The sequence below is a fragment of the Elephas maximus genome, chromosome 21 (genome assembly GCF_024166365.1).
Source record: "Elephas maximus indicus isolate mEleMax1 chromosome 21, mEleMax1 primary haplotype, whole genome shotgun sequence".
NCBI lineage: Eukaryota > Metazoa > Chordata > Mammalia > Proboscidea > Elephantidae > Elephas > Elephas maximus.
Genome location: NC_064839.1, coordinates 78,487,841 through 78,509,214, shown reverse-complemented (window position 1 = coordinate 78,509,214; position 21,374 = coordinate 78,487,841).

The following is a 21,374-nucleotide window of genomic DNA, read 5'->3' as shown; positions in this document are numbered from 1 at the left end:
TTTTCGGAGCCTGGAGCCAGCGTCCCAGTCAGGTAACCTTGGCGCCGGGCTTAGAACTGGGTGCAGGGGACCTGAGCACGGCATCCTGTGACGGCACAAACATGAGGCGCAGCCCTATCCCCTGAACTGATCCCGGGAGGGGGCCCAGCCAGTCAGCGTGGGCAGAGCGGCGAGGCGGCTGGTGGGAGGAGACATCCCCGAGAGGCAGCGACTGGTTTTGGAGCCGGGAGTGCAGTGTCCCAGCCGGGGAAACTTGATGCTGCGCTTTGGTCTGGGTGCAGGGGAGCTGAGCAGGACATCCTGTGAAGATGCAAACACAGGGCACAGCCCTACCCCCCTGAACTGATCCCGGGAGGGAGCCCAGCCTGTCAGTGTGGGCGGTGCAGCCGCGGGAGGAGAAGTCGCAGAAGGCAGCGACTGGTTTTGGAGCCGGGTGTGCAGAGTCCCAGCCCGGGAAACTTGGCGCAGGGCTTTGGACTGGGCACAGGGAAGCTGAGCATGGCATCCTGTGACGGCGCAAACACAGGGCACAGCCCTACGCCCCTGAACAGACCTCTGGAGGGGGCCCAGCCGGTCTGCGTGGGCGGTGCGGAGATGCGGCTGGCGGGAGGAGAAGTCCCCTGGAGGCAAAAACTGTTTTTGGAGCCAGGAGTGCAATGTCCCAGCCGGGGAACCTTGACGCTGGGCTTTGGATTGGCAGTGGAGGAACTGACCATGGCTTCTGCAGGCCTGACCCTCGGGGGCAATCTCTACCTAGCCAGCACACATAGGCAACACGCCCCTTGGGAATCTCAGATAAAATAGTCATTCCAAGCAAGATAAGTAACTTTGTCTATATTCCGGGGTGTTACTCTCTCCTGTTTTTCTGAACCCTCCCCTCCCCTTCCTAGGCAGCTTCATTAACATTGGAATTTCCTGAGCCAGAGGAAGAACTGCTCCACGGTTTTTCTTTTCCTTTTTTTTTTTTTTGGTCTTTTCCTAACCCATTCTTCCGGCCTGAGAGAAGCAACCACAAAAAACCGAGGGACCAAAAATCCTTCCCTAATTGTACTAAAACACAGAACCAGCTCCAGCCAAGCATATGTGATCCACAGTCTCCGGCTTTCTTCCCTACAGGGAACCAGGTGGCTATTATAATGCAAAGGCATTTCTGATAGGGATCTGACTGCATTTTTTTTTAGCGGATTTACTGGAAAGACAAGTTTCCCAGGTCTGATATCTCTTCGTATTCAACAGAGCCCTCACTGACACACAACAGGGAACTGAGGGCTGAAGCTCCCCCTAGATCACCTAGCCTCCTGCCTTAGGGGTCTAAGGAGGGTGACACCTACCAATCTGTAGAGGTACTTGCATTGGGGGCCTAAGGTACAGCTGCAGAGCCCACCCACCAAGGTGCTTTAGGAATAGAGACATACCTACCTCACTGACACTTGGGGTAAACCTGTCAGCATCCTGCCCCCACCCCCTGGAGTGTGAACCCCAGCTGCTACTAGAATCTGGTGCACACAACTATCACCACTACTTCTCAAGGTGGATAGGTGATAGGGTGCATCACACACTTGAGGACCCAAAATCAGATTCTACTCAAGAATAGTGAATGGACTCAGGCATATATATCTGGTAACAGCCCAAACCAGCTGGTAATAGGTCTTGAGTAAGTCAAGGGCTACAACAATCAAGGCAGCACAATCTAGTAGCCCATCCACGTATATTGAAAGAAAACAAAACAAGGTAAGACTCAATGAGCAAATATAGAATAAATCACTACAATATCTTCGTGATGGCTCGGAGACAGCCGTCGATATCAAACCACATAAAGAAGCAGACCATGACAGCTTCTACAACCCCCCAAACAAAAGAATCAAAATCTTTCCCAAATGAAGATACAATCCTGGAATTATCAGATACAGAACATAAAAAACTAATTTACAGAATGCTTCAAGACATCAGGGATGACCTCAGAAATGAAATAAGGCAATCTGCAGAAAAAGCCAAAGAACACACTGATAAAACAGTTGAAGAACTCAAAAAGATTATTCAAGAACATAGTGGAAAAATTAATAAGTTGCAAGAATCCATAGAGAGACAGCATGTAGAAATCCAAAAGATTAACAATAAAATTACAGAATTAGACAATGCAATAGGAAGTCAGAGGAGCAGACTCGAGCAATTAGAATGCAGACTGGGACATCTGGAGGACCAGGGAATTAACACCAACGTAGCTGAAAAAAAATCAGATAAAAGAATTAAAAAAAATGGAGAAACCACAAGAATCATGTGGGACTTTATCAAGAAGGATAACTTGCGTGTGATTGGAGTCCCAGAACAGGGAGGGACGACACAAAACACGGAGAGAATAGTTGAAGATCTGCTGACAGAAAATTTCCCTGACATCATGAAAGACGAAAGGATATCTATCCAAGGTGCTCATCGAACCCCATTTAAGATTGATCCAAAAAGAAAAACACCAAGACATATTATCATCAAACTTGCCAAAACCAAAGATAAAGAGAAAATTTTAAAAGCAGCCAGGGATAAAAGAAAGGTCTCCTTCAAGGGAAATCAATAAGAATAAGTTCAGACTACTCAGCAGAAACCATGCAGGCAAGAAGGCAATGGGATGACATATACAAAGCACTGAAAGAGAAAAACTGCCAGCCAAGGATCATATATCCAGCAAAACTCTCTCTGAAATATGAAGGCAAAATTAAGATATTTACAGATAAACACAAGCTTAGAGAATTTGCAAAAACTAAACCAAAGCTAAAAGAAATACTAAAGGAAATTGGTAAGAAAACCAATAATATCAGATATCAGCACAACACAAGGTCACAGAACAGAACATCCTGATATCAACTCAAATAGGGAAATCACAAAAACAAATTAAGATTAATTTAAAAAAAATGCTCAAAACAGGGAATCATTGAAGTCAATATGTAAAAGATCACAATAATCAAAAAGAGGGACTAAATACAGGTGGCATAGAACTGCCATATGGAGAGGGATACAAGGCGATATAGGACAATACAAGTTAGGTTTTTGCTTAGAAAAATAGGGGTAAATATTAAGGTAACCACAAAGAGGTATAACAACTCCATAACTCAAAATAAAAACCAAGAAAAATATAACGACTCAGCAAACATAAAGTCAAATACTATGAAAATGAGGAACACACAATTTACAAAGAAAAACATCTCAGCACAAAAAAATGAGTGGAAAAATGAAATTGTCAACAACACACATAAAAAGGCATCAAAATGACAACACTAAACACATAAAAACACATACTTGTCTATAATTACACTGAATGTAAATGGACTAAATGCACCAATAAAAAGACAGAGAGTCTCAGACTGGATAAAGAAACACGATCCGTCTATATGCTGCCTACAAGAGACACACCTTAGACTTAGAGACACAAACAAACTAAAACTCAAAGGATGGAAAAAAATATATCAAGCAAACAATAAGCAAAAAAGAGCAGGAGTAGCAATATTAATTTCTGACAAAATAGACTTTAAACTTAAGTCCACCACAAAGGATAAAGAAGGACACTACATAATGATAAAAGGGACAATTGACCAGGAAGATATAACCATATTAAATATTTATGCACCCAATGACAGGGCTGCAAGATACATAAATCAATTTTAACAGAACTGAAAAGTGAGATAGACACCTCCGCAGCTGTAATAGGAGACTTCAACACACCACTTTCGGAGAAGGACAGGACATCCAGTAAGAAGCTCAATAGAGACACAGAAGACCTACTTACAACAATCAACCAACTTGACCTCATTGACTTATACAGAACTCTCCACCCAACTGCTGAAAAGTATACCTTTTTTTCTAGCGCACATGGACCATTCTCTAGAATAGACCACATATTAGGTCATAAAATAAACCTTTGCAGAATCCAAAACTTCGAAATATTACAAAGCGTCTTCTCAGACCACAAGGCCATAAAAGTGGAAATCAGTAACAGAAAAATTAGGGAAAAGAAATCAAATACTTGGAAACTGAACAATACCCTCCTGAAAAAAGACTGGGTTATAGAAGACATTAAGGAGGGAATAAGGAGATTGATAGAATGCAACGAGAATGAAAATACTTCCTATGAAAACCTCTGGGACACAGCAAAAGCAGTGCTCAGAGGCCAATTTATATCGATAAATGCACACATACAAAAAGAAGAAAGAGCCAAAATCGGAGAACTGTCCCTACAACTTGAACAAATAGAAAGTGAGCAACGAAAGAATCCATCAGGCAGCAGAAGAAAACAAATAATAAAAATTAGAGCAGAACTAAATGAATTAGAGAACAGGAAAACAATTGAAAGAATTAACAAAGCCAAAAGCTGGTTCTTCGAAAAAATTAACGAAATTGATAAACCATTGGCCAGACTGACTAAAGAAATACAGGAAAGGAAACAAATAACCCAAATAAGAAACGAGATGGGCCACATCACAACAAACCCATCTGAAATTCAAAGAATCATATCAGATTATTATGAAAAATTGTACTCTAACAAATTTGCAAACCTAGAAGAAATGGATGAATTCCTGGAAAAACACTACCTACCTCAACTAACACAATCAGAAGTAGAACAACTAAATAGACCCATAACAAAAAAAGAGATTGAAATGGTAATCAAATTACTCCCAACAAATAAAAGCCCTGGCCCGGACGGCTTCACTGCAGAGTTCTACTAAACTTTCAGAGAAAAGGTAACACCACTGCTACTAAAGGTATTTCAAAGCATAGAAAATGACGGAATACTACCTAACTCATTCTATGAAGCCACCATTTCCCTGATACCAAAACCAGGTAAAGACATCACAAAAAAAGAAAATTACAGACCTACATCCCTCGTGAACATAGATGCAAAAATCCTCAACAAAATTCTAGCCAATAGAATTCAACAACATATCAAAAAATTAATCCACCATGACCAAGGAGATTTATACCAGGTATGCAAGGCTGGTTTAATATTAGAAAAACCATTAATGTAATCCACCACTGAAATAAAAGAAAAGACAAAAACCACATGATCTTATCAATTGATGCAGAAAAGGCATTTGACAAAGTCCAACACCCATTCATGATAAAAACTTACCAAAATAGGAATTGAAGGAAAATTCCTCAACATAATAAAGGGCATCTATACAAAGCCAACAGCCAACATCACTCTAAATGGAGAGAACCTGAAAGCATTTCCCTTGAGAACGGGAAACAGACAAGGATGCCCTTTATCACCGCTCTTATTCAACATTGTGCTAGAGGTCCTAGCCAGAGCAATTAGGCTAGACAAAGAAATAAAGGGCATCTGGATTGGCAAGGAGGAAGTAAAATTATCTCTATTTGCAGATGACATGATCTTATACACAGAAAACCCTAAGGAATCCTCCAGAAAACTACTGAAACTAATAGAAGAGTTTGGCAGAGTCTCAGGTTATAAGATAAACATACAAAAATCACTTGGATTCCTCTACATCAACAAAAAGAACATCGAAGAGGAAATCACCAAATCAATACCATTCACAGTAGCCCCCAAGAAGATAAAATACTTAGGAATAAATCTTACCAAAGATGTAAAAGACCTATACAAAGAAAATTAAAGTACTACTATAAGAAACTAAAAAGGACCTACTTAAGTGGAAAAACATACCTTGGTCATGGATAGGAAGAAAGACTTAACATAGTAAAAATGTCTATTCTACCAAAAGCCATCTATACATACAATGCACTTCCGATCCAAATTCCAATGACATTTTTTAATGTGATGGAGAAACAAATCACCAACTTCATATGGAAGGGAAAGAAACCTCGGATAAGCAAAGCATTACTGAAAAAGAAGAAGAAAGTGGGAGGCCTCACTCTTCCTGAACCTATTATGCAGCCACAGTAGTCAAAACAGCCTGGTATTGGTACAACAGACACATAGACCAGTGGAACAGAATTGAGAACCCAGATATAAATCCATCCACATATGAGCAGCTGATATTTGACAAAGCCCCAGTGTCAGTTAATTGGGGAAATGATAGTCTTTTTAACAAATGGTGCTGGCATAACTGGATATCCATTTGCAAAAAAATGAAACAGGACCCATACCTCACACCATGCACAAAAACTAACTCCAAGTGGATCAAAGACCTAAACATAAAGACTAAAACGATAAAGATCATGGAAGAAAAAATAGGGACAACCTTAGGTGCCCTAATACAAGGCATAAACAGAATACAAAACATTACCAAAAATGACGAAGAGAAACCAGATAACTGGGATCTCCTAAAAATCAAACACCTATGCTCATCTAAAGACTTCACCAAAAGAGTAAAAAGACCACCTACAGACTGGGAAAGAATTTTCAGCTATGACATCTCCGACCAGCGCCTGATCTCTAAAATCTATATGATTCCGTCAAAACTCAACCACAAAAAGACAAACAACCCAATCAAGAAGTGGGCAAAGGATATGAACACGCACTTCACTAAAGAAGATATTCAGGCAGCTAACAGATACATGAGAAAATGCTCTCGATCATTAGCCATTAGAGAAATGCAAATTAAAACCACGATGAGATTCCATCTCACTCCAGCAAGGCTGGCATTAATCCAAAAAACACAAAATAATAAATGTTGGAGAGGCTGCGGAGAGATTGGAACTCTTATACACTGCTGGTGGGAATGTAAAATGGTACAACCACTTTGGAAATCTATCTGGTGTTATCTTAAACAGTTAGAAATAGAACTACCATACAACCCAGAAATCCCACTCCTCAGAATATACCCTAGAGAAATAAGAGCCTTCATACAAACAGATATATGCACACCCATGTTTATTGCAGCTCTGTTTACAATAGCAAAAAGCTGGAAGCAACCAAGGTGTCCATCAACGGATGAATGGGTAAATAAATTGTGGTATATTCACACAATGGAATACTAAAGATAAAGAACAGTGACGAATCTGTGAAACATTTCATAACATGGAGGAACCTGGAAGGCATTATGCTGAGCGAAATTAATCAGAGGCAAAAGGACAAATATTGTATAAGACCACTATTATAAGATCTTGAAAAATAGTATAAACTGAGAAGAACACATACTTTTGTGGTTATGAGGGGGAGAGGGAGGGAGGGTGGGAGAGGGTTTTTTACTGATTAGTTAGTAGATAAGAACTGCTTTAGGTGAAGGGAAGGACAATACTCAATACATGGAAGGTCAGCTCAACTGGACTGGACCAAAAGCAAGGAAGTTTCCGGGATAAAATGAATGCTTCAAAGGTCAGTGGAGCAAGGGCTGGGGTTTGGGGACCATGGTTTAAGGGGACTTCTAAGTCAATTGGCAAAATAATCCTATTATGAAAACATTCTGCATCCCACTTTGAAATGTGGCGTCTGGGGTCTTAAATGCTAACAAGCGCCCATCTAAGATGCATCAATTGGTCTCAACCCACCTGGAGCAAAGAATGAAGAACACCAAGGTCACACGATAACTAAGAGCCCAAGAGACAGAAAGGGCCACATGAACCAGAGACCTACATCATCCTGAGACCAGAGGAACTAGTTGGTGCCCAGCCACAATCGATGACTGCCCTGACAGGGAGCACAACAGGGAACCCCTGAGGGAGCAGGAGATCAGTGGGATGCAGACCCCAAATTCTCACAAAAAGACCAGACTTAATGGTCTGACTGAGACTAGAGGAATCCCGGCGGTCATGATCCCCAAACCTTCTGTTGGCACAGGACAGGAACCATTCCCGAAGACAACTCATCAGACATGAAAGGGACTGGACAGTGGGTAGGAGAGAGATGCTGATGAAGAGTGAGCTATTTGTATCAGGTGGACACTTGAGACTGTGTTGGCATCTCTTGTCTGGAGGGGGGATGGGAGGATAGAGAGAGTTGGAAGCAGGCAAAATTGTCACGAGAGACTGGAAGGGCTGACTCATTAGGGGGAGAGCAAGTGGGAGTACGGAGTAAGGTGTATATAAACTTATATGTGACAGTTTGACTTGATTTGTAAACGTTCACTTGAAGCTCAATAAAAGTTAATAAAAATAAATAAATAAATAAAAATAAATTTTACCCAGATTTTGAAATATGGCAATAAATATTATTGTCTTGCATGTACATTTTTGACAAATAAAATAATCCTATATTCAGTGAATTTGTAATTGTAAAAGATGGGATTCACACACCAATAAGGCAATAATAAACTGAGATTTCTTTGATACCTTAATTCAGTATGCTTGGCACCCTTGCTCACAGGAAGGTAAAGTGGGAACTAATCACGCACTTAAATTTTTTTTTTCAGAATATGCACCCTTAGAAGCAGTTCCTATTGTCTTTACAAATATAATTATAACAAAAATGTTAAAGCATAAACATTTTTTTCTGGTCACAGGAAACTAATAAAGTTCAAATTTTATCATTTTAGTATGTTAGAGCTTGAATATACCAAAGGCAACCCCTCATTTTACAGATAAAGAGACCGAGTCTCAGAGACTAGCCACACAACCAGATAAATTTTTTCTATCAAATCAACAGATAATTAAGATGTGTCAGCAAAATAAACTTCAAAAGAGAAAAACAGTTTTTTTTTTTAATTTTTAGGATATTATGACATTTCTTTCTGTTATTAGTATTCTACTGACAATAATTTTTTTATATTTATCATATCATGAAAAAATTTATCAACACTTGGGTCAAAATATAATATACTCTTTGATGGAAGAGAGAAACATGTACGTAGATGGAGGTACCTAGAGGGAGATAAGAGATTGAATAAATCATTTTTTTGTTTTTATTTGTTTTGTTTGTTTGTTTTAACATGTTGTTATGCTTGTTTTAAAATGTAGCAGGAAGAATCTACTAGAGAACAAGAAGTTTAATATACGAGAGAGAGAATGATTAGACCAGCGGATTCTTGAGAGGGTGGAAGTTTACGTACTAGATGTGTATTTGCAGGGACTGGCCAACAATTGGAGTCCCTGAGTGGTACCCTCCTGCCCCCCATTTCAGGAGCCCTGATGGTGCAGTGGTGAACAGCGTGGCTGCTGACCAAAAGGTCAGCAATTTGAATCCACCAGCCACTCCCTGGAAACCCCATAGGGCAGTTCTACTCTGTCCTACAGGGTCACAATGAGTTGGAATCGACTTGACAGTAGTGGGTTTCGTTTGGTTTTTTGGGTGGTGCAAATGGCTAAGGTGCTCGCCTGCCAGCCACAACTCTGGAGGTTCGAGTCCACACAGAGGCACTTCAGGAGTAAGGCCTGGTGATCTACCTGTGAAAACTTAGCCACTGAAAACCCTGTGGAACACAGTACACGGGGTTTCCAGGAGCCAGAATTCACTCAGTGGCAACTGGTTTGACAGTTTCTGTTGAAATCAGAGGTGGTGAAATATAAGTTTTAAAAGAAGGGATATAAAGAAAGAAGATAGCTGATGAAATGGAAGATAGTAGAAGAATCATTGCAAGGAGCATTTCAGTGAGATAAATGGTCATAACTAAACAGTTTACAAGTCAGCCAGAAGGAAAGCATGATGCAGCTAGGGAACATGACTTTGGAGTTAGCCATTTGGGTCATGGAGCAGTTATAAATAGTGGCAGGATTCTAGGAGTGGACTGAAAATATGGCAGCCACTTTGTGATAAAATGTCTTTCTTATAACCTAACATCCTACCGTAGAGGTGGTAATTTTGCCCAAAACCTAATGATGTGAATTTTAATTTTCTTTACATATTGGTGTTCAGTGTATAATGAATTATGGATTTTAGGGTTTTAAGAGCTAGCAAAAACCTAAAAATAAAGCCTAAAGTATTTATTAGACTGTAGAAAATGCAGAACTAGTAAAGGCCTAAAGAGCCAAACTCACTAGTAGGCCTCCCCAAAACAGAAGCCAAATAGTGATTCCTCTACTGAAAAAAAAGATATCATCAGTTATAAAGACTTTGATTTTTATAGTTGGATTCCTCTATACTAACAAAGAGATCATCAAAGTGGAAATCATCAAATCAATACCATTTATAATAGCCCCCAAGAAGATACAATTCTTACGAATAAATATAACCAGAGATGTAAAAGACCTATACAAAGAAAATACAAAAGACTACTGCAAGAAGCCTAAAGAGACCTACGTAAGTGGAAAAACATACCTTGTTTATGGATAGAAAGACACAACACTGTAAAAATGCATATTCTACCAAAAGCGATCTATAGATAAATGCAATTCCAATCCAAATTCCAACGACATTTTTTAATGAGATGGAGAAACAAATCACCAACTTCATATGGAAGGGAAAGAGGCCCCATATAAGTAAAGCATTGCTGAAAAGGAAGAACAAAGTGAGAGACCTCACATTATCTGATTTTAAAACATATTATGCCGCCACAGTAGTCAAAACAGCCTGGAACAGAACTGAGAATCCAGACATAAATCCGCCGATGTATGAGCATCTGATATTTGACAAAGGCCCAAAATCAGTTAAATGGGTAAAAGACAATCTCCTTAACAAATGGTGCTAGGTATCTATCTGCAAAAAAATAAAACAAGACCCATACCTCACACTGTGCACAAAAACTAACTCAAAATGGATCAAAGGCCTAAATATAAAATCTAAAACGATAAAGATCATGGAAGAAAAAATAGGGACAACGCTAGGAGCCCTGATACATGGCAATACATAAACATTACTAACAATGCACAAACATAAGAACAGAAACTAGATAACTGGGAGCTCCTAAAAATCAAACACCTATGCTCATCCAAAGGCTTTGCCACAAGAATAAAAGATTACCTACAGACTGGGAAAAAGTTTTCAGTTATGACATTTCCAGTCAGCATCTGATCTCTAAAATCTACATAATACTGCAAAAACTCAACTACAAAAAGACAACCCAATTAAAAAATGGACAAAGGATATGAACAGGTACTTCATCAAAGAAGACATTCAGGAAGCTAACAGATACATGAAGAAATGGTCACAATCATTATCCATTAGAGAAAAGCAAATCCAACAAGACTGGTGTTAATCAAAAAAACACAAAATAATAAATATTGGAGAGGTTGTGGAGAGACTGGAGCACTTATACACTGCTGGTGGGAATATAAAATGCTACAACCAATTTGGAAATCAATTTGGCGCTTCCTTAAAAAGCTAGAAATAGAACTACCATATGACCCAGCAACCCCACTACTTGGAATATATCCTAGAGAAATAAGAGCCTTTACATGAACAGATATATGCACACCCATGTTCACTGCAGCACTGTTTACAACAGCAAAAAAGATGGAAGCAACCAAGGTGCCCATCAATGGATGAATGGAAAAATAAATTATGGTATATTCACATAATGGAATACTACACACTGATAAAGAACAATAATGAATCCATGAAATGTTTCATAACATGGAGAAATCTGGAAGGCATTATGCTGAGTGAAATTAGTCAGTCACTAAAGAACAAATATTGTATGAAACAACTATTATAAGAACTCAAGAAATAGTTTAAACACAGAAAAAAATATTCTTTGATGGTTAGGAAGGTGGGGAGGGAGGAGGGTATTCACTAATTAGATAGTAGACAAGAACTATTTTAAGTGAAGGGAAAGACAACCCACAGTACAGGGGAAGTCAGTACAACTGGACTAAACCAAAAGTAAAGAAATTTCCTGAATAAACAATGCTTTGAAGGCCAGAATAGCAGGGGTGGGGGCCTGGGGACCATAGTTTCAGGGAACATCTAGGTCAACTGGCATAATAAAATCTACTAAGAAAACATTCTGCATCTCACTCTGGTGAGTGGTGTCTGGAGTCTTAAATGTTAGCAAGTGGCCATCTAAGATGCATCAACTGGTCTCAACCCACCTAGAACAAAGGAGAATGAAGAATACCAAAGACCAGATAATTATGAGCCCAAGGGACAGAAAGGGCCACATAAATCAGAGACTACATCTGCCTGAGACCAGAAGAATTAGATGGTGCCTGGCTACAATCAATGACTGCCCTGATAGGGAACACAACAGAGAATCCCTGATGGAGCAGGAGAGCAGTGGGATACAGGCCTCAAATTCTCATAAAAAGACCAGACTAGAGGGACTTCTGTTGGCCCAAGACTGGAACCATTCCGAAAGCCAACTCTTCAGATACATGAAGTGGATACATGAGACTATGTGGGAAGCTCCTGTCTGGAGGGGAGATGAGCAGGCAGAAGGGGACAGGAGCTGGATGAATGGACGCAGGAAACACAGGGTGGAGAGAAGGAGTGTGCTGTCTTATTAGAGGGAGAGCAGCTAGGAGTACATAGCAAGGAGTAGAATCCCTGTTCTGGGAATGACACCCAGGAGTAGTTCCTTCCCTAGTTTTTCCCAGGTGAACAATGTCTCCAGCAGCTACAGTAATACCTGTATCTATCCTGGTGAGCAGGCTGTGCACTGGCCTGTTCCTAAGTGCTTTATACACACAAACTTATTTTGATCCTTATAACCATTTAGAAGATAAGTGATTATTACTGATAAGAATGTGTTATGAGGCTCAAGTGTTTAGTGTTCACCTAATTTTACCAAGTTTGCATAATTGGAAGTTAGCAGAATGAAGATTTGAAACCAGAAATGTCTAACTTCAAACTTCTGTCTCTAATAAGCATCGGTGTAATAAATATTGAATTCAATTTTATTGTATTATTTCTTACAAAGTATGGAGCAATGATACCACACCAAAGCATAATTCTTAAAGAGTTTGGAGAATGGAGGGCAGGAGAAGAGACAAAATGAGGTCCAGCTTTCCAATTGTCTAGAATAATCTATTGATCTTCTCATTTGGTTTTGTTTTGCTTGGTTTTAATCTAAAGGAATGGATCCCTATTAATATAGTTGTTTTGTTTCATGGTGGTTTTTCTCCTCAAGCAAGTGGTACTGATTAAGAGACAAAATTTCCTAACAAGTATATGGAATAGGAATGGTTTATGCTGTCAGTCAAAATCAGAATCCTGTGCCTGGACTGTTAGCTGATACTATTCATGAAAATTGAGAAAACCATCAAGGGCAGAGCCTCAAGAAAAGGCCAACCTTTCTTGATGCAGGAGGGCCAAAAAGTATCTGGAAGTAAGCCTCTCTCTGTCCTAGTCCCAGTGCAGTTGTCTCACCTACTTTGGTTTCCACCCCTACTGCCTTCCCTTTCCACTGGCAGAGTTTTTCCTTCTGCAGGTCTTATTTAGTATTACCTGTTTCAGACCCAATGGTCCAGGTCCAGGCCAGCTCTAGTCCTGGTTTCTCATTTGATCACTTGTTTACCAGATATTCTCAGGTCCAGCCCTAATAAGAGGAGGGTTTTTTTCTTACTCTAGCCAACGGTTCCCCGTGCTTCTTTGAACTACATGGGTGCAATCTACTCAGTTGCATAACGGTAGACATTCCATAATTTAGATAGCTGAAGCACTCATGCTAAGTTCCTCTGCAAAGAGTCCTAATAAACTTCTTAATGAGCCATTCAAACTGAGCCAGTACATTTGACCCTGTACTTTTGAATTAATGAATATAAAATTGAATTTGTGTAATTCACACAATCACTAAGTTAATTTCCATACTAGAAAAAGTAATTTTAAGGAATGAACAAAATCATGCTTAATTAAAAAAAAAAAAAAAAAACACAGGAAAAAAATATAAAATAGACATATATGATATTTATAGCCAGGTAAATCAAATCTTCATTCCCTTCAAAGGTAATGATATGAACACATTAAAGTTGAATTTAGAAAGAAACTGATTCTTAGACATACAGAATACTGATATTTGGACCTTAGAACCTTTAGAAATTAAAAAAAAAAAAAGAAAAAATCAATTGTCCCAGTATTCTTGAGAACAATAAAAAAGAAGATAATATTTTAAGCAGTTATGTCCAAATTGCATCTAAGGTCAGTAGAAGTTGGTGTACTGACCAAGGCATGCAGCTTAAGGCACTTGCACCCTAAATAATCAACAAATACTTACAGTGCACCCTTGCCAATACATTCACATAAGTTTATTATATGACAATTGCCGTCCAGCAAGCTAAGAGGACAAGACTAAGAGACTTATATAAGTTTAGCATTAATTAAATTTCATTTCAAGAGTGGTCACAAGACAGCATATGAATGTATCAAATTAAGAAACTCAACAAAAAATGAGGAATATTGGGTGAAACTACCTCACTAGAGGCTAAGTCTCTCTGGAACAAGTGAGATGAATACTGGAGGGGCTTGGGATAACGAAGAGGGACAGAGGTGTTTGAAGGACAAATGTCCTTACCAAGTGGAGGAAAACTGGACCTACAGTAGCAGACAGTTAACTGACTTATAACCTGTTGTAGACAGGGACAGGTTGGAGCAGCTTAGAAGACCAGGCTAAAGACTAAACCTTATTCTACAGATGGGATGTATTCCTGAAGGACTTAGAAAGAAAAGTAATATGATAAAAATGATGCCTTAAATTAATTTGGGCAGAAAGAAGGAAAGTGTGCAGACAGGAACACTAATTGTGAAGCTATTTTGACAGAGGACAACTGAAATTCATCTTAAAATGTCAAGGCTGAATGAGACATGGAGCCCTGGTAGTTCAGTGGTTAACAGTTTGCCTGCTAACCAAAAAGTCGGGAGTTTGAATCCACCAGCTGCTCCTTGGAAACACTATGGGGCAGTTCTGCTCTGTCCTACAGGATGGCTATGGGTCAGAATTGGCTAGACAGCAACGGGTTTGGTGAACGAGACAAAAACAGTAATAAGCATGTCACCAATTACGAGAAAAAAGTGAGGACTTGTTTGGTCAAAAGGATATGTTTGGTTTAATACCTATTAGCTTATCATGCTATACAAACACCTAAATGCAAATAGCTTATAGCCAGTAGATGATATCACGGGGAGGGTTCTTTGAAAAGTAGGCAAGGACTGGAGTTAGATATTAACTCGAACTATTCACTGCTTCCTTTCCTACATTATTTCCAACTTATTTTCCCCTCTGGATATCTCGTCTGCCAACAATGGTAAAGAAAGATCAAATAGTCTGTTTATAAAGAACATGCCACCAGGTGCAAAACATCCTTTAACCCACAGGCCACATTTAATGAACCCAGGTTTGTGCAATTAGAATAGAGAGCAACTTACTCTTTCCTGTAAGATCAAAGTATATTTCCCTCAAAAATAAGACAGTCCATCATTTGGCACATCTATTATTAAGGACTGGTATTTTAGAATTTTCTGCCTCATACATCTTAAGGGGTCAGATGTAGTGAGCTATATTTTATGTATTGAGCATTAGAAATCGCACCCTAATGCAATTCGGTAATCTGAAATGTTATTATCTTTTAGTGAGAACTGACATCAGTGAGTTTTAATAATGAACTTAAGAATGGAAATTGTGATTTGAAAAACCATTAAGAAAGTAGATATTTGAGAAAATTGCCTTGTCCTGTAATCGCCAGTACGATTTGTTAAACAGGCTTTTTTATCAGTTCTTTTATAACTGGGTTTTTTATAAGATCCACGGTAGCTTTTAGTTATGCCCCTCCCTGATGGAAAAAAAAAAATTCTTGAATTTTGAATTAAAAAGTCTTTAAAACGGTTTGGTTCTATTAAAATCTAGGCATTGTTTACCAGTCTAGCTGCTTACAGAATAACAATATGTTTTTAAGCCTCTCTACTCAAGCAATGTAGATCACCTTTGTTGATTATTATAGCATTCTTTTTTCCATTCTCTCCATCATGAATAAAAGTATTGACTGTTCATTATACAACATAAAAACCTTATAAAACAAAAAACCAAACCTGTTGCCATCAAGTTGACTCCAACTCCTAGCCAGCCTACAGGACAGAGTAGAACTGCCCCATGCAGTTTCCAAGGAGTGCCTGGTGGATTTGAACTGCCTATCTTTTTGTTAGTAGCCATAGCACTTAACCACTACACTACCAGTGTTTTCAAAATCCTATAGACAATCAAAAAATGAATATTATCCACACCGCCCACCACACACACGGGGCTGTCAGTTTGTTATACTCTGGGGGCTTGTGTGTTACTGTGATGCTGGAAGCTATGCCACTGGTATTCAGATACCAGCAGGGTCACTCATGGTGGACAAGTTTCAACTGAGCTTCCAGACTAAGATAGACAAGGAAGAAGGACACAGTGGTCTACTTCTGAAAGGAATTAGCCAATGAAAACCATGTGAGTAGCAGTGGAACATTGTCTGATACAGTGCTGGAAGATGAGCCCCTCAGGTTGGAAGGCACTCAAAATATGACTGAGGAAGAGCTGTCTCCTCAAAGTAGAGTTAACCTTAATGACATGGATGGAGTCCAGCTCTCAGGACCATCATTTGGTGATGCGGCACGATTGAAAATTAGAAGAAATAACTGCAAACAACCATTAATAATCGGAACCTCGAATGTACTAAGTATGAATCTAGGAAAATTGAAAATCATGAAAAATGAAATGGAATGCATAAAGATCAATATTCTAGGCATTAGTGAGCAGAAATGGACTGGTATTGGTCATTCCGAATTGGACAATCATATGGTCTACTATGCTGGGAACAGCAACTTGAAGAGGAATGCCTTTGTATTCATTGTCAAAAAGAACATTTCAAGATCTATCCTGAAGTACAACACTGTCAGTGACAGGGTAATATCCATATGCCTACAAGGAAGACCAGTTAATACAACCCTTATTCAAATTTATGTACCAACCATTAAGGCCAAAGATGAAGAAATTGAAGATTTTTACCAACTTCTGCAGTTTGAAATTGACTGAAAATGCAATCAGGATGCACTGATAATTACCAATAATTGCAATTCAAAAATTGGAAACAAAGAAGGATTGGTAGTTGGAAAATATGGCCTTGGTGATAGAAACAATATGTGAGATCTCATGATTCAATTTTGCAACTTCTTTGTTGCAAGTACCAACATAAACGGTGACTATACACATGGACCTTGCCAGATGGAACACACAGGAATCAAATCAACTACATCTGTGGAAAGAGATGATGGAAAAGCTCAATATCATCAGTCAGAACAAGGCCGGGGCTGACTGCAGATCAGACCATCAGTTACTCATATACAAGTTCAAGTTGAAACTGAAGAAAACTAACATATCCACGAGAGCCAAAGTATGACCTTGAGTATATCCCACCTGAATTTAGAGACCATCTCAAGAATAGATTTGACACACTGAACACTAATGACCAAAGACCAGACATGTTGTGGAATGACATCAAGGACGTCATACATGAAGAAAGGAAGAGGTCATTAAAAAGACAAGAGAGAAAGCAAAGACCTAAATGGATGTCTTAAGAGACTCTGAAACTTGCTCTTGAATGTTGAGTAGCTAAAGCAAAAGGAAAAAATGATGACGTTAAAGAGCTGAATAGAAGATTTCAAAGGGTGGCTCGAGAAGACAAAGTAAAGCATTATGATGACATGTGTAAAGATTAGGAGATAGAAAACCAAAAGTGAAAGAACACACTCAACATTTCTCAAGCTGAAAGAACAGAAGAAAAAAATTCAAGACTCAAGTTGCAATAGTGAAGGATTCTATGGGTAAGATATTAATGCAGGAAGCATCAAAAGAAGATGGGAGGAATACACAGAGTCACTATGTCAAAAAGAATTGGTCGACACTCAAACATTTCAGTAGGTAACATATGATCAGGAACCGATGGTACTGAAGGAAGAAGTCCAAGCTACACTGAAGGCATTGGTGAAAAACAAGACTCCAGGAATTGATGGAATACCAATTGAGATGTTTCAACAAACAGGTGCAACGCTGGAAGTGTTCACCCATCTCTGCCAAGAAATTTGGAAGACAGCTACCTGACCAACCAACTGGAAGAGATTCACATTTATGCCTATTCCCAAGAAAGGTGATCCAACATAATGAGAAAACTATGGAACAATATTGTTAACATCACAGGCAAGCAAAATTTTGCTGAAGATCATTCAAAAGCGGCTGCAGCACTATATCAACAGGGAACTGCCAGAAATTCAGGCTGGAGTCAGAAGAGTACAAGGAACCAGGGATATCACTGCTGATGTCTGATGGATCCTGGCTGAAAGCAGAGAACACCAGAAAGATGTTTACCTGTGTTTTACTGACTATGCTAAGGCATTCGACTGTGTGGATAACATAAATTATGGATAACATTGCAGAGAATGGGAATTCCAGAACACTTAATTGTGCTCATGAGGAATCTGTACATGGATCAAGAGCCACTTGCTTGAACAGAACAGGGGATATTGCATGGTTTAAAGTCAGGAAAGGTGTGCATCAGGATATATCCTTTCACCATACCTATTTAATCCATATGCTGAGCATACAATCCAAGAAGCTGGACTACATGACGAAGAACAGGGCATCAGGATTGCAGGATGACTCATTAACAACCTGATATACAGATGACACAACCTTCCTTGTGAAGATGACTTGAAGCACTTACTGATGAAGATCAAAGACCACAGCTTTCAGTATGGATAACACCTCAACATAAAGAAAACAAAATCCGCACAAATGGACCAATAAACATCATGATAAATAGAGAAAAGATTGATGTTGTCAAGGATTTCATTTTATTTGGATCCACAATCAACACCCATGGAAGCACAGTCAAAACATAAAAAGACAAATTCTATTGGGCAAATCTGCTTCAAAAGACCTCTTTAAAGTGTCGAAAAGCAAAGATGTCACCTTGAGGACTAAGCGCGCCTGACTCAAGCCATGGTGTTTTCAGTTGCCCCATACGCATGTGAAAGATGGACAATGAATAAATAAGGAAAGCCGAAGAATTGACGCCTTTGAATTGAGAAGTTGGCAAAGAATATTGAATATACCATGGACTGCCAAAAGAACAAACAGTTATCTTTCGAAAGAAGTACAACCAGATTGCTCCTTGGAAACAAGGATGGCGAGATACATCTCACATACTTTGGACATGTTATCACGAGGGACCAATCCCTAGAGAAGGACATCATGCTTGGTAAAGCAGAGGGTCTGAAGACAATCCCCCGTTCTCTTTCTCTAATCTTTACTTTCCTATAAAACATGGCACAAACATTTAGTAATGGAATATAAGTTTATTTTCTTCACTTAAAGTGATTAAAATCTTACCATAATGTCTGCAGCTTATATGAAAAATAACTATTGTTCATTAATCCAGAGAAAGAAACTGAATCGTTTGTTACAGATAAATAAAACAATGTATTACATTGGAAAATTGAGCCATCGTATTACCATATATGTTGTGCATTGAGTAACAGCCTTTGTATTCCAAGACCATTTTATCTCACTGACAAAAAAAAAAAAAAAGGTTGCAAATCTAAAAAATGTTAAAGCCAGATCTTGAATTCAGTATGTTTTCTAAAATATCACTTACAATCAATTCCTTTCTCAAGTATGCATAGTCTAATGAAGGGATATTTTTGGATTACTTAATTGAGAAATACTGCAGCGGGATAAATGTTAAAATGTTTACTTTTTGTAATGAATATGCTACCAGGTGCGAAACATCCTTTAACCCACAGACCACATTTTGTTTCGAGTGCTTTGAAATTCTAGAACTGCACTGACCAATGGGGAGGATATTACTTTTAGTCGGTGCAGCCCAAGAGGGTAGCTTCTAGCCACATATGGCTACTAAGTATTTGAAATGTAACTAGAGCAATTGAGGGACTAAATTTACAATTTTATTTAACTTTAATTAATTAATAATTTTAATTTAGTCACATGGGACTACTAGCGTGTTGAACAATAAAGATACAGAATACTTGGTTTTAGCCATTACCCCCAGTAGGTTCTCCTGGGTTCTGAACTGGGCACCATAATCACTTCTAGCTCCTCCTAGGGAATAAGAGGAAGAGCCCAGGACCCTGTACTGAACTAAATCTTTGTGCTCTTTTAACCATGTGCTTAACAATTAGCCTCTCTTCTTGCTTGTCCCACCCCCATGATCATGAATCTTCCAATCCAAAATTATCCTATAAATCAGCTTCTTCAAACAGGATAGATAACCGCAGACAAGTAACACGGTCTCCGCGTTCAGAATTAGAGTTTTTCAAGTATTTCTACTCTATCCCTACTGCCACTACCTTTCATCAGTCTGCCATCGCTTATTTCTACTACCAGTTTCCTAACTGGTTTTCTTATCTCCATTCCTATGCAACTTCTCTAATGCTTTCTCAAAACTGCTGCTCATTCAAAGTGTGATTCGGATGTTCCTTACTGTTATAATTCCTCTAGGACTTCTTTTGTTTTTCCAGGAAAAAAAAAAAAAAGGAGAGAGAGAGAGATTCAATGGAAACTGCTCATCACAGTTTCAAATGCAGTTTTGTGGTCTAGTCCCCTCATTTCCTGCCACTCTTCAACATTCGTCCAGTGCTCTCCGAGCAAGTAATGCTCTCCTGTCATGTTCCTGTATAGCCTGGGTTGTAGTCCCCTGTACTTTGAAACATATACATATATATCACACCATTACAGTTACACACACTTACTGTTGTTCAACAAATAATTTCTCCAGAGCAGGTTACTTTACCCCTCCGGGATGAGCTGGGTGCTCACTTCTCTACTTCCCGAGCATTATGCCCTGACCTGGATCACAACTCCTATCACACTGAACTGAAGTTGTTGTTTAATGTTTATACCTTCTCCAGCCTATGGGTAATTAAAAGCCAGGAACTTAATCTTGCCTATGTCCCCAGTGTTTAAGACCATGTACTTAAGTACCTGAGAGATGTTAAATACATACATAAATGACAGAGATAAAATGAGATTGGAATAATCCAAGGATAGATAATTTTCTTTATGTGTATTCAATATACTCAAAATTTCCCACTTTGGTGCCCTAAGAAAACATTATTTTGCATATATTCTTTTTTTTCCTGGAAAGTATGTAAACATTATTTGAAGATTTACAAAATAAACATGCTAGACCCATCTTCCAAGAAAAAAAGAGTTTGAATTAAATGGGTTATAACACAATTTATAAAATATGATGCTGTGCTACTGGTGACCTCTGCTTAGCAATAAGCCAATCTAGCACTTCTTATTTATGGACCTCTTTCCCTCCTTTACCTCTTTCTCTTCTTCCCTACCCACAGCAAGATGAGAGTTTGTGTCATCTATCCAAAAACTCTCTATCATTTTCAAGCTATTACAAAAGCTAATACCAGCTAACACTTTCTAAATATCAAACTAGTTTAAGCACCAAAACATTTAGATTACAAAATTATTAATGAATGAAGAGAAGTTGAAATCTTCAACGTAAAAATAATTTCTTTTATATCACAGCATATCCCCGAATGAGCTACGTAGACATTTTAAATAAATACAATCATTATTATGTATTCTAGAAGACAG